This window comes from Micromys minutus, assembly GCF_963924665.1.
Source record: "Micromys minutus genome assembly, chromosome: 7".
NCBI classification, from domain to species: domain Eukaryota; kingdom Metazoa; phylum Chordata; class Mammalia; order Rodentia; family Muridae; genus Micromys; species Micromys minutus.
The window spans coordinates 48056005-48067790 of NC_137976.1; positions in this window are offsets into that span (position 1 = coordinate 48056005).

Genomic DNA, 11786 nt, shown 5'->3' on the forward strand with positions numbered 1-11786 from the left:
TGTACATCAAAATGAGATTTACAGATGCTCGTGGTGCACTCTGTAAGCAACAGACCGAGGTAATGATGGGTTTGTACAGGAGAGAATTGCAAGAGGGTGACGGGTTAGAGCTGTGCTATTAAAACCACACACTCCAGAGCAAGCTCTCCTCCTTGAGTGATAACAGACACACCAGCTCAAAAAAAAAAAAAAAAAAAAATGCAGGGAATGTAGCAGAACCCTAGAGTGCTGTAAGTTGGCCCCTCAGCCAGCCAGCCAGAGAGCCCTTCCCCCATGCCCTCTGGTGCTGCTGCAACTAGCAGAGTCGTGGACACTGTGCAGGCTGTATTGATGGGCTCCTGTGAACAAAGCTTGGCAAGACTGCCCGGGTTTCAAATGTCTCCTTGAACAATCTCATCACCCAAATCCACCCCCAAGCATAGAGCTTGTTCCCTGCCTTAGGGGAAATTTAGCACTGGGTTATGATGCCCACACTCCAAGTCCCAAGAGACAATGCTTGGATTCACATCTGGAATGCTTCCACCTACCCAGGAGCTCACGCCCACTCTCTTCTGGGCCCGAGGAAGAGATTCTGAAGTGCTCAAAGAGCCCTCTGGCCATCAGTGAACAATTTACACAGTCTTTAATTATGAGCCAATGCAAACAAAACTCTTACTGAACCACCACCTCCGCTTCACCCCTGACCCACAGGCACGCGTGGCAGTGAATGTTGCCAGATGAGATTGTTTCTGAAGAGCCACATTCAACAGGACTTGATTTAAGACTCAAGAGCTGCCCTCATCCATTATCCTACGGCTGGACTTGTGCTTAGTGTCTAAGCAGCTCCAGTCTTGAATGTGGTGAAATCCTTTGGGTTTGGATCAGGCCCTGTTTATGAAGCAGAGGAGACTTTGTCCCCTCCAAGTTCCCTTGCCAAGCCCAAGGACTATGAAGAGATCGGGGAAAGCCAGCCCACATCATTAGGTAATAATAAAAAAAAAGTGGTTTGAAAGGGAACCCAAAACCCAAGTAAACGTTCTCATTTGGGTCCAACCTTTTGCTCAGCAGGACAGCCAGACAGCATCCTCTTTCTGTTCCCAACTTCCCAAGGGTTAGAAAGATGAACTCTTTTATCTCAGCAACTCCTGTCAATCAAGTGTGCTGTTTCCCCATCTGAACATTTCACGGCTCCAGCTCACACATGTGTTAATGTCTGTTCCCAAGTGACAGAGCAGAGGGCTGAGGCGACCATAGCAATCTAAAGAACGCTCAGCTTCACGGGAGTGTCTTGGAGAGTTTGAATTCCTCATTCCCATGTTTCCCAGGCTGAAAAGTGGCCCCCCTAAAAGCAGCATGCAAAGAGTCCTCTGGGCTCTGGAGGTGTAACACGATCTATGGCTCGAATCTTTAGAGGGCTGTTCTTTCAATTTGCTGTGTATGGGTTTATCGTCACACTGCGTCGGTCTTTAGCCACCACACTCAGAAAGGATCTAGGGTAGACGGTGGAGAAACTGATGCAATACCCTTAGTCTGAACAAAGGCTGATGTCACAAGGGATGAGAAGATGGCTGTCAGGGCAGAGTGCTTGCTACTTAAGTATGCAGGCCTCTGTTTGATCTCAGTACCCGGGTAAAAGCTGGGCATGATGGTACCTGCCCATCATCCCAGTGCTTTGGACACTGACATAAGAAGAGCCCTTGGGATTGCTGGTCAGACAGACAGACAAAAAAAATCAGTGAGCTCAGGTCCAGCAAGAAAGCCTGTTTCAAGAAAATCAGGTAAAGAACAACTGAATAAGATGCTCGCACTCTGGCCTCCACGCAGATGCACACACGTGCACACAAAGATCACTATCCCTGCTGTGTGGAATAGAGCAAGTATGTTAGCAATGTGGATCAATGAGCCCATAGAAACCCATCGTTAAACTTTAGTTCTTTTCACTTCATTGCTTTTCGTATTACATTTGAGACATCACTTTGCTTTCCAGTACTCCCATAAAACGCTTTAAAGAAAGAGAAGGATCTTCATAAGTGGAAAAAGTTAGGTAATGAGAAAGACAGTCCAGAGCCACACAGCTGAAGGTCTTTGGCTGTATCCCAAAGTCCAAGCTTCCCTCCGTGGAAGGTGCTTCCTCTGGGAGGGTTCTCATTACATCATCAATGTATTTTTCCAAATAACAAGCTCCCTGGAGTAGGAAATCTGCCTGGGGAAGCGTTCATCATCCCTAAGCAACTTAGTCATCAGACCTTTGTAGAAAGTATATTTTATATACCATTCTCCTGGTGTATGTGTGTTTATATGTTTACTCCTTCTTTAAAGAGTATTAATTAGTAAGACATCCCAAATTTAATTTGGCTTTTAATGTGTTACAATTCTAATGCAAATGTCAAGTGGCAGTCCTTTGGGAAGCTGTGGTTTTCATGACTTTTGCCTCGAGAAACAATTCTCTTGATTGAAATATTCATACACAAACATACGTGCGATTGCTAAATTATTAGACTCTAGCAACACATTTGGAAAAGATGGATAATATACACAGCATTTTAACTTACGTTGTCAAAAAAAAATATCATTCACCCATTTTACCAATGAGAAAAAAAAAAATCCGGAGAAAGTGATTTCATTAATGTTTCAACAGAAGCGAACCAAAGAAGAACACATCTCATCCCAAGACAGCTCAAGAATATGCCTCTTTGAAGCTGAGCTAACAGAGGCCGGGGTAAGGATACGTTTGATGAATGATCTCTCCTGTCATGGAGCAGAGTACTGGGAACAGTGTGCCTCAACAGAGAAACCAGGCTGATGAAGCAGCTGGAGTAGGGGTGAGAAAGACAGTAGTGAACCCAGAAGCCTCAGGGCATCCAGGAGTGCCCCATCCACCAATCCTCAGCAGTCTCCTTATTCATGAATCATCAGCCCACTCAGACAAAACCACTGGCAGGGTAGTAATCCCGGCCTTTGAGAATGAACTTTCTAGGTTAGTCAAATGTCTTCACCTTCCTAGGAAATCTGTAATGAAGTCCCATGAGCTTGATGGTGGTTATACATAATAAAACAACCGTCTGTCTTGGGTTTCTTTAAGCTAGGTATGTCAGTGCTGCTGGCTCCTTCTGGGGGCTGTGCAGGAGATTATTGTGCTTAGCTCCTGGGCTTTTCTGGGGAGCTTGGCTGTCTTGGCTTGTAGATATGTCATTCCTCAAGCCCTTCCTTCATCTTTCCTGTGTAAACACATCCTGGGTTTAAAGCCAACGCCACCTTCCCTCTTATATTTGATGACAAACAGACTCTTCTCATATAGTATATCTCAATGATAGTTTCCCCTCTCTCAACTCCTCCCAGTTCCTCCCCACCTGCCCTCCTTCTGGGCCTACTTCCTTTCTGTCTGTCATTAAAACAGGCTTCTAAGAGATACCCACATATGGCAAAATAAATAATAAGATGAATCCGAAACTATCATATCAAAACTGGACACAAAAACCTGACAGGATGAAAAGAGTTCCATCAATAGGAACAAGGGTCAGAGACTCACTAATTCTCAGGGTCAGGAGTCCCATATATATATGATATATGTAGAAGACCAGGTGCAGACCCATGTAGGCCCTGTTAATCCACCTTCTTAATGAGACACTATTTTCATAGGTTACTCCTATAACATCATTTTAACTTAGAGAGATCTTTTCCCCAAATAAGACCAAAAAGAATTATAACTAGAACTTTAACATCCTTTGGTAGGACATGATTGAGCCAGTAACAGAGGTTTCTTTTAAATGTGAGTCCTAGTTCAATGGTCACCCTTGATTTGCCTATTTTGAAATTATCTGGCTCAACACAGTGGTTGTTTTTCTTTTATAAAAAAAAATTATCCATTATTTTCACATTTGATTTTTAATGTTTTAAGAAACAAATCAGGGTCACACATTGCCCAGGTTGGCCTCAAACTCACTCTATACCTGAAGATGATCCTCCTGCCTCCACCCTGTAAGTGCTGGGGTTACAAGCACACCCCTGGTTTATGTGTTGTTGTAGGTGGAACTTTGGGCTTTGCCCATCCAGAGGAGCACTCTATCAACCGAGCTGTATCCCCAGCTTGCTTTTAATATTTGCATTTTGACAAACAACACCAAGAATTTGGCATAGACTACTTGACATACCTCATCCCCAAATCCTAAGTGCTGTAAGGACATGAAGGCTGTGATCTCCATGAAAGGTATTGTTTGTCTCTTACACCATGCCCCTCCATCCATTCCCATTCATTAGAACAAGCCAATTAAAAGTAACGCAGAAAACTATGATCTGTTAATATGTTATTACTCAAGAGATGACCCGGTTCTGAGGACAGTCTTTTATAATTTGATATAGTAAAAGTTCCGTACATTCTAGTTTCAAAATAATCATTATTTCCAATCACGAAGGTATGCATCTGTAATCCCAGGACATGGGAGAGGGAGGAAGTGGGGGTCTCCAGATTAAAGCCAGCCTTAACTGTATCATCAAACCTGTGTCAAAGCAGTGTCACAGTGGAGAAAGAGACAGGGTGAGGGTAGGAGGAGGAAGAATATGCCAATAAAGTAGCCATATACAGGAACAAGAATTCAGGTGTCTGTTCTGGTTAACTGGAATCTGAAGGGCTCTTTAAAGCTCTGCCTTCTCTCTCTGGTGTCTGGTGCAGAAGCTTGTAGAAAAGCTAGGCTTTCCACATCACAGTCAATGCTGGGGGGAGAGAGGGTGGGGACCCAGCTCAGTGTAAGCTTTGCCTTTGCCTGAGCATTTCTCAGTCCCAATCCACAGATAGACACTTCGTAGCCAAGTATCCAGAGATGGTTGTCCTGCAAATGTCTGCCTGTACTCTGTGGTGTCAGCCCACGGATGGTAATTTCTTAAATCAAGGGCTGGCTGCTCTTCTAAAGGAGGATTGGGTTTCTAAGGATTGCACTTTGAGTGTTCTCCAGAGAAGTGAAGATTCTTAACAGAGGCAGAGAACTCATTCCTCTCTCTGCCCACTCTCTCAAGCACAAAGCAGACACTTCTGATCTTTCCTTGGTTTGAGCACAGAAAACAGTAACCTCAGTGAACATATTGGTAACTATTTGACTCTGAGGATGGAACTCGTAAAGATCTGACTTCAGCTCTTAATGAAAGAAATGGGTAGAGATTTCAGCGTGCTAGTGGTAGTGCTCAGAAGTCATCGTGAAAATGACAGCAGAATTGTGAGGCAGTTGTACCATGGTGGGTAATGGGCAGGTCCTCTGTGCAGGCAAGGCCAGAACTACCAGAGGAAGGGTTAGGGGCTGGGGGATCCCAGGGATTGGTGGCCACTAGTCAGCAGAAACTGCAGTCTCCAGGTCCATACACACACACACACACACACACACACACACACACACACACACACACACACACACACACACGAAGGGAGAAGTAATAAAGAAAGACAGCATCAACCCCTGGCTTTTCTAGAACACTTGAACACACATGCTCATATGTCTCACACATGAATGCACACATATGCACATGCACGTACTTTCCTAGGATCTTTTCCAAATATATACAACCAATCCTATTTGCAGAAAAGCTCATGAATCCCATTTTCACCATATTCCCCAGGTACCTTCACCTCCAGCACATATTCTAGTATGAGAGCCATAGCAAAACCCAGGGCTGAGTGAAGACATGCAGGGGAGGTGTGGACACGAATACCCACGTGGACATCTGAGTTCCTTGAGCGGCTGAGAAATCACAACGGTGTAAAGTGTGTGTAAGAAAAGACTTGGAGCCTGACAGCCCTGTGCCTGAGGCTCTGTCCCCAGGATTCCTCTCAGCAGCAGCATTCAGTAGTCCCTTTTATTGATGACAATACTGGTAAAGCTCAAATGGCATAAAGGAAGCTCTTAATATCTCATCGGCCAGTGAAGATGATGCTGTACCTGAGTAAACATGTTGGTTTTCCAGGGCTACCAAAAGAAAGCTCCATTAACTAGATAACTTCAGTAATACATTTTAAATAGACTTCAGTGATGCTGAGATCTCAGGAGAAGCATGTTTTTAGTATCTTGTGTGCTCTCCATCACTTTACATGGCACCTATGATGCTGAACTGATCAAATCCTATTTACTCAAATTTCTCTTTGCGGCAGACAGTGACTCAGTGTATCCATGTGGTTTTGTATTTCTTGCCTGGTAGAATGCATATTTACTTTAAAAACTTCAGTTGATTAAGTAAACTAGTATATTTGTCTTAGCCATGAATCTTTTAGCGAGCAAAGAGCTCTGTAAGAATTACTGAGGGTTATTATTGCACAAGATTAACATGAGACCAGACTGCCTGGGTTTAGTCCCAGATGCCATAGGTTTAGACAGGACAGGAGGGAGTCAAATGCAGCCAAGATATGACCAGAGTTGGACATTTGTCTATTTATTCTTCTCCCATCCTCCAGTGGGAAAAGGATGCTGAGAGAAGGCACCAGGTAGAAGACAACCCAGCTGGAGTAGGAAGAAATATGCTTTATTCAGTACCATTTAGCCACCACATAGGATCAGTTACTGATGGCACTGTTGCAAGTGTAGACCTCTCCCTGTTGCTGCTTTTCATGTGCAGAAACATCTAAGTAGAAAAAGTGGTGCCTAGCAGAGCTCTTTCCCAAGAGCTCTTCCTGCTCTGCTCTCCTGCTGAGGGCTCTGGGTCCTCTCCAGGAAGAGATTCTCTTGGCAAAGACTGGGGAATTCATCCGGATGATGGATATGCTGCAGGGGATTCATGTCACAGGGACACTTCTCCCTACTCACTGTTAGGCTTCAGAGTTCCTCTACAAGCTGGGACCCTTCAAGGCTTGAGAAATTAACAAAATAGGAAGAAAGAGAAGAGCTCTTAAGTCCTGGTGCTGATGAACACACAGTCTCCTGGAAATTGATGTTGGGATGTATGTGCCAAGCAGCTTGGCACATCTGCTCTTCAATGCACCGTCTGTCTGAGGAAGCTTCAGGATAAGAAATTCAAAGTGTGGGGTCCTGAGAAAGGGCATCGCTGCTGGGGCTTGATCGTTTTCATGGCTTTCTTTCTTTCCTTCTTTCTTTCTTTCTTTCTTTCTTTTTTTCTTTCTTTCTTTCTTTCTTTCTGTTTTCATTTTTCAAAAGAATAAAATAACAATAAAACTGACTTGAAATAATTCCAGTAATATGTGTATCCTGACACTGCACATTTTTTGGTCATGTTAACTTCTTTTGACTTCAAAGAACACTGTCAATTTTCTAGGCTCCAAATTCATGGTGTTTTTAATTTAAACACAGGATTTGCCAATCCTAGCCCTAAAAGAAATATTTTCACTATCCAGTTCTTTTATCAACTCCATATCATGGGTGTGGTGTCATACCCTGGTTTAGCTTCCCTCTGTGCTGCTGAGAAACCAAACACGGTGGCTGGGGAAATATATTCAATGGATAAGATCCTGCTTTCTTCTTCCACCAAGAATGCATAGTGGGAAATGAGTGGGGGGGGGGGGGAGAAGCCAAATTAATATGTTTTAGTTATTTATTATTATTACTATTATCATTATCATTATTATTATTATTATCATTGTATTTAAGAAAATGATGGAGCAGGGCTAGGCAGGTGGCTTATCAGTGTGCACTTGCAGAAAACCTTGGTTACATTACTCTTTTTTTATATTTTTTTAAAAATGTATTATTTTATGCATATAAGTACACTGTAGTTGTCTTCAGATGCACCAGAAGAGGGCATCAGATGCCATTACAGATGGTTGTGAGCCACCATGTGGTTACTAGGAATTGAACTCAGGACCTTTGGAAGAGCAGTCAGTGCTCTTAACTGCTGAGCCATCTCTCCAGCCCCCTTGGTTACATTTCTCAACACTTACATGATGGCTCACAGTCATACATAACTCTACTTCCAGAGGATGTGGTGCAGCTTTCTGACTGTAAAGGCCTATCATTTTGCTAACTGCATGGTTGATCCATACTCTTCAAAACAAGCCTTAAAAATAAAAAGTCTAACCTATTCTTCTCCTGTGGAATAAAAAGGTGGCCTATTGTAGAAGAGAATTATATAGAAAGGAACTTGCATAAAGTCTAGTATTTCTAGTGTCTTAGTTAAGGTTTTGTGAAGAAGCACCATGACCATGACAAGTCTTTTATAAGAAAGAACTTAATTAGGGCTTTCTTACAGTCAGAGGATTAGTCTATTTTCATCATATGGCAATGTGCAGGCAGACTCGGTGCTGGAGATGGAGCTGAGAGTTCTACATGTAGATCAAAAGGCAGCAGGAAAAGAGAGACAATGGGCCTGTTTTGAGCATTTGAAACCTCAAAGCCCATGCCCTTGGACACACTTCCTCCAAGAGGGACATATCTTGTAATAGTGCCATTTCAATGACAATGAATTCAAACCTATGAGCCCTCAGGGAGCCTTTCTAATCAAACAGCCATATCTAGTGAAAGAGAAGAGTGGGTGTGGCATCATGTGGGCGTGGCAGGTGGAAAGCTGAATTTGAGCTAGCCGGATGCCTCTATGAGAATGGGGCTGGGAAACAGTTGGATAATATAAACTCAGAAGATGTTCTGTGTTCCTGTTTCAGGCCTTCTTTGACATGTACTTTTCAATAACAGTCCATCTTAATCTCACATATTTTGGAGGCTAAATAAGTGGAAATATATAGAAATATAATGATCAAGGTATCAAGATATGACACCTCAAAACTTAAGAAACTGAAATTTTGGCCTAAATTCTGATCTGGAGAATAATTTAATTTAAATGTGCTTTTCCTCATAAGTATTTGTTTTTTTTTTTTCCATTTATTTCTACTTTTTTTTTTTTTACAGTTGCACATCTGTGAACCTATTTACATCTTATTGTTAAGTTGGTGAGAACCCAGATGTTCACTGGGTTTATGGACATAAGAACTCATTTCTCAAGCAGGCTTTAAGTATTCCAAACAGCTTTGCAATAAACTTAGCCCTGGAGTTTTCTCAGAGTGGCTGGTACAGAATCTGGAAAATATTTTGTTCTTTTTTTTTTTTTCAGAGATATTGAGTTCCTCTCTACAGTGCCAAAGGCAATTGCTTCTCAGGCAACTCTGCGACAATGCAGATTCCCCCTCCCACACCAGCGGAGCCTGTGATTGCCTTGGGCAGGGAACTCTAATATCTATTCTTTAAAAGGTCCTCCAGCAGCGCAGGTTGCATTCCTACGCCACCTCTAGAGAATTGCCTGTAAGAAGAAGTACACACAGATTTAGGGAAGACACTCTTTTAATGTAAGAATTCTCTTTGAGATTGTGCTGTCTTTCCTTTTCAATACGTGAGACAGGGGAAGAAAGTAGATAGCAAGAAAGGACAGAAAATCAAAACTTTGTTCTTTAGTGATGTCTAGTTACAATCGGAGTATGATTCCTATAATCATGCCGCATGCTCAGGGTTCAGTAAATTAAAATATCCATTTTGCGTTCCAGAAAATCCAATTTACAGCTGTCAAATGTTCCTCAGCTGAAGACCAATTGCACTTTATCATGAGGAAATTGTGTTAAGGGAGGGGTAGGCCAAGCTCCATTCAATAAAGACACATGTAAAGACCATGGGGCCTTTGAAGGTAATAAGGAGTTACAGTTCACTCTTGAATCTATATAACTTTGCTGCTTCTTAGGAGTGAAGCATTTTGTAACAAGTACATTCTTTAAATTTGGCAACTCATCCTTACACCAAGGACAACTAACTGTATGGCTTGATCCTATCTGATTTTAGAAGGCACAGAAGATAGAAATAGTTTCTGTCTAAAGATGGTCTTGTGAAGCTACTTAAGGGCATTGCTATAAAAACAGAAATACATTCTTACTCTGCGGAGCTTCTGATCCAGTTATGCTGGGAAGTGAGTAAAGGGAGGTGCCAGTCGAACGCAGGGACATGGGATGCCAAGGGGCTTTGGTCATGAGACAGTACTGTGGCTCACAACTGGAACTTGCCAAGAAAATGGGAAAGAGATCCTTGCTGGGTAGATACTAAGGATCAGAACATCCTCTCAACAGACATTTATCTTCTCTCATGGTAAAGGATGTGACTAGTTTATTCATTCTCAAATCAAGTGTTTAATTATTTTATACAGCAGTATTAGAAGGTAATTATTAAACAACATCATTATAGTTTCCTAAATGGGTCATTTCTTTTTAATGTGTAAGTCTAGAATATGCAGGATGCAATATGAAGCTAAAATTCACCTTAAAATTAAAGCTCAGCATTGAGCTCAGTATTTCTTTTCCCCTGTTTTGTAACACAGGGCCATTTAGTGCAGTATTGGAAAACAGACCCGTTCTCTTCCAAAAGTAAATGGACAAGAATAGAAAGACTAATGAAAGGCACTTCCATACACATTCCCAGAAGCAGCATTTCTTTTCACTGCCCATCTTTGTGTGGTTTTATTCTGCTGATTTTTTTTCAAAAGGTGCTAGCTTGTGGTAACCCTGTACACATCACATCCTCAACTCGTTTGATACCATCTGTCTAACAAAATGGAAAAGAATTATCAGTCCTCTCATGGGAGCTGAATTCTGTTGGATCCCACTTCAAACAAATGTGTAGCATTGTTCTACTGGGCAAAAACTGTAGGTGCTAAAGTTTCTAAGTGGTTTTAGGTGTGAAATGTGTGACTTAGCCCCTTATAGATGGTACATGCTATTCCCTGCTACTGTCTTCCTTTCCTCTAGCTCAATTCGAGCAGACTTCTTAGCAAGTCCAGAAAAACTGAGATCAGTAAATAGATGTTTTATGCATGGGAGTTAGGAGAGCTTTAGAGTTTGTCTCACAACCCATTAACCTCCTGTGTTGAGGCAGCTATCTAAAACTCTGAGAGTATGTGTCTTCATCTGAAAAATGTAGACACTATATTTGGTTGAATTGAGTCCTACAAAACCTATTTGAAGTACTGACACTTAGAACCTCACAATGTGACTAGCTTAGTTACTTTTCTATTGCTGTGAAGAAGTACTATGACCAAGACAACTTATAGAAGAAACAATTTATTGGGGTTTAAATTTCAGAATGTGGCAGCAGCAATCATGGATGGGAGGGAGCATGTAACCAGGAAGGGAGGCTTGGCACTGGGGCAGTGGTTGAGAGCCTATACCCTTATCTGCAAGTTTCAGAGAGAGAAAGACCTGGGAATGATATGGACTTTTGAAACCTCAAAGCCCAGCCTCAGTGATTTCCTTCCTCCAACAAGGCCACACTTCCTAACCTTCACAAACAGTTCTACTAACTGGGGACCAAGTATTCAAATATACGAACCTGTAGAGGCCAATTTTGTTTAAACCAGTACAGTGACCATTTAGGGTAAGTGTACCATTTGATTAAAAAAGTAATCAAGTTATTTTTGTCAAATGGAAAAATTTGGACACAGTTTACATACAGAAAGCACAAAGATGTCTATCTGTAAACCAAGAAAAAGAACATACAACAAAACCTTTCTTCAAAGCCCTCAGAAAAACAGAAGGACACTTTATAGAGTTCCTGCCTACTTGACTATGAGGAATCATTTATGTTATTTAGATTGATTTTTCGTGGTGCTTTATTAAGGAACCACAGATGGTATATTCACCATGTTTAGCTATATTACAGATTATAGAAAAGACACACATAGCCCAACCCAGCCTCGCGTTGTACGTGCCTTTCCTAGAATGCTGTACTTGACCTGTTTTCACACACTTGATAAGTAAGGCATGCCTTTAGGTGAAATGTGCTTTAGATCCCCTTTCAGCTCCTGGAATGCCTCCTGTAGATCTCTTCTTTCTGCCCAGAGCTCAAATCTGG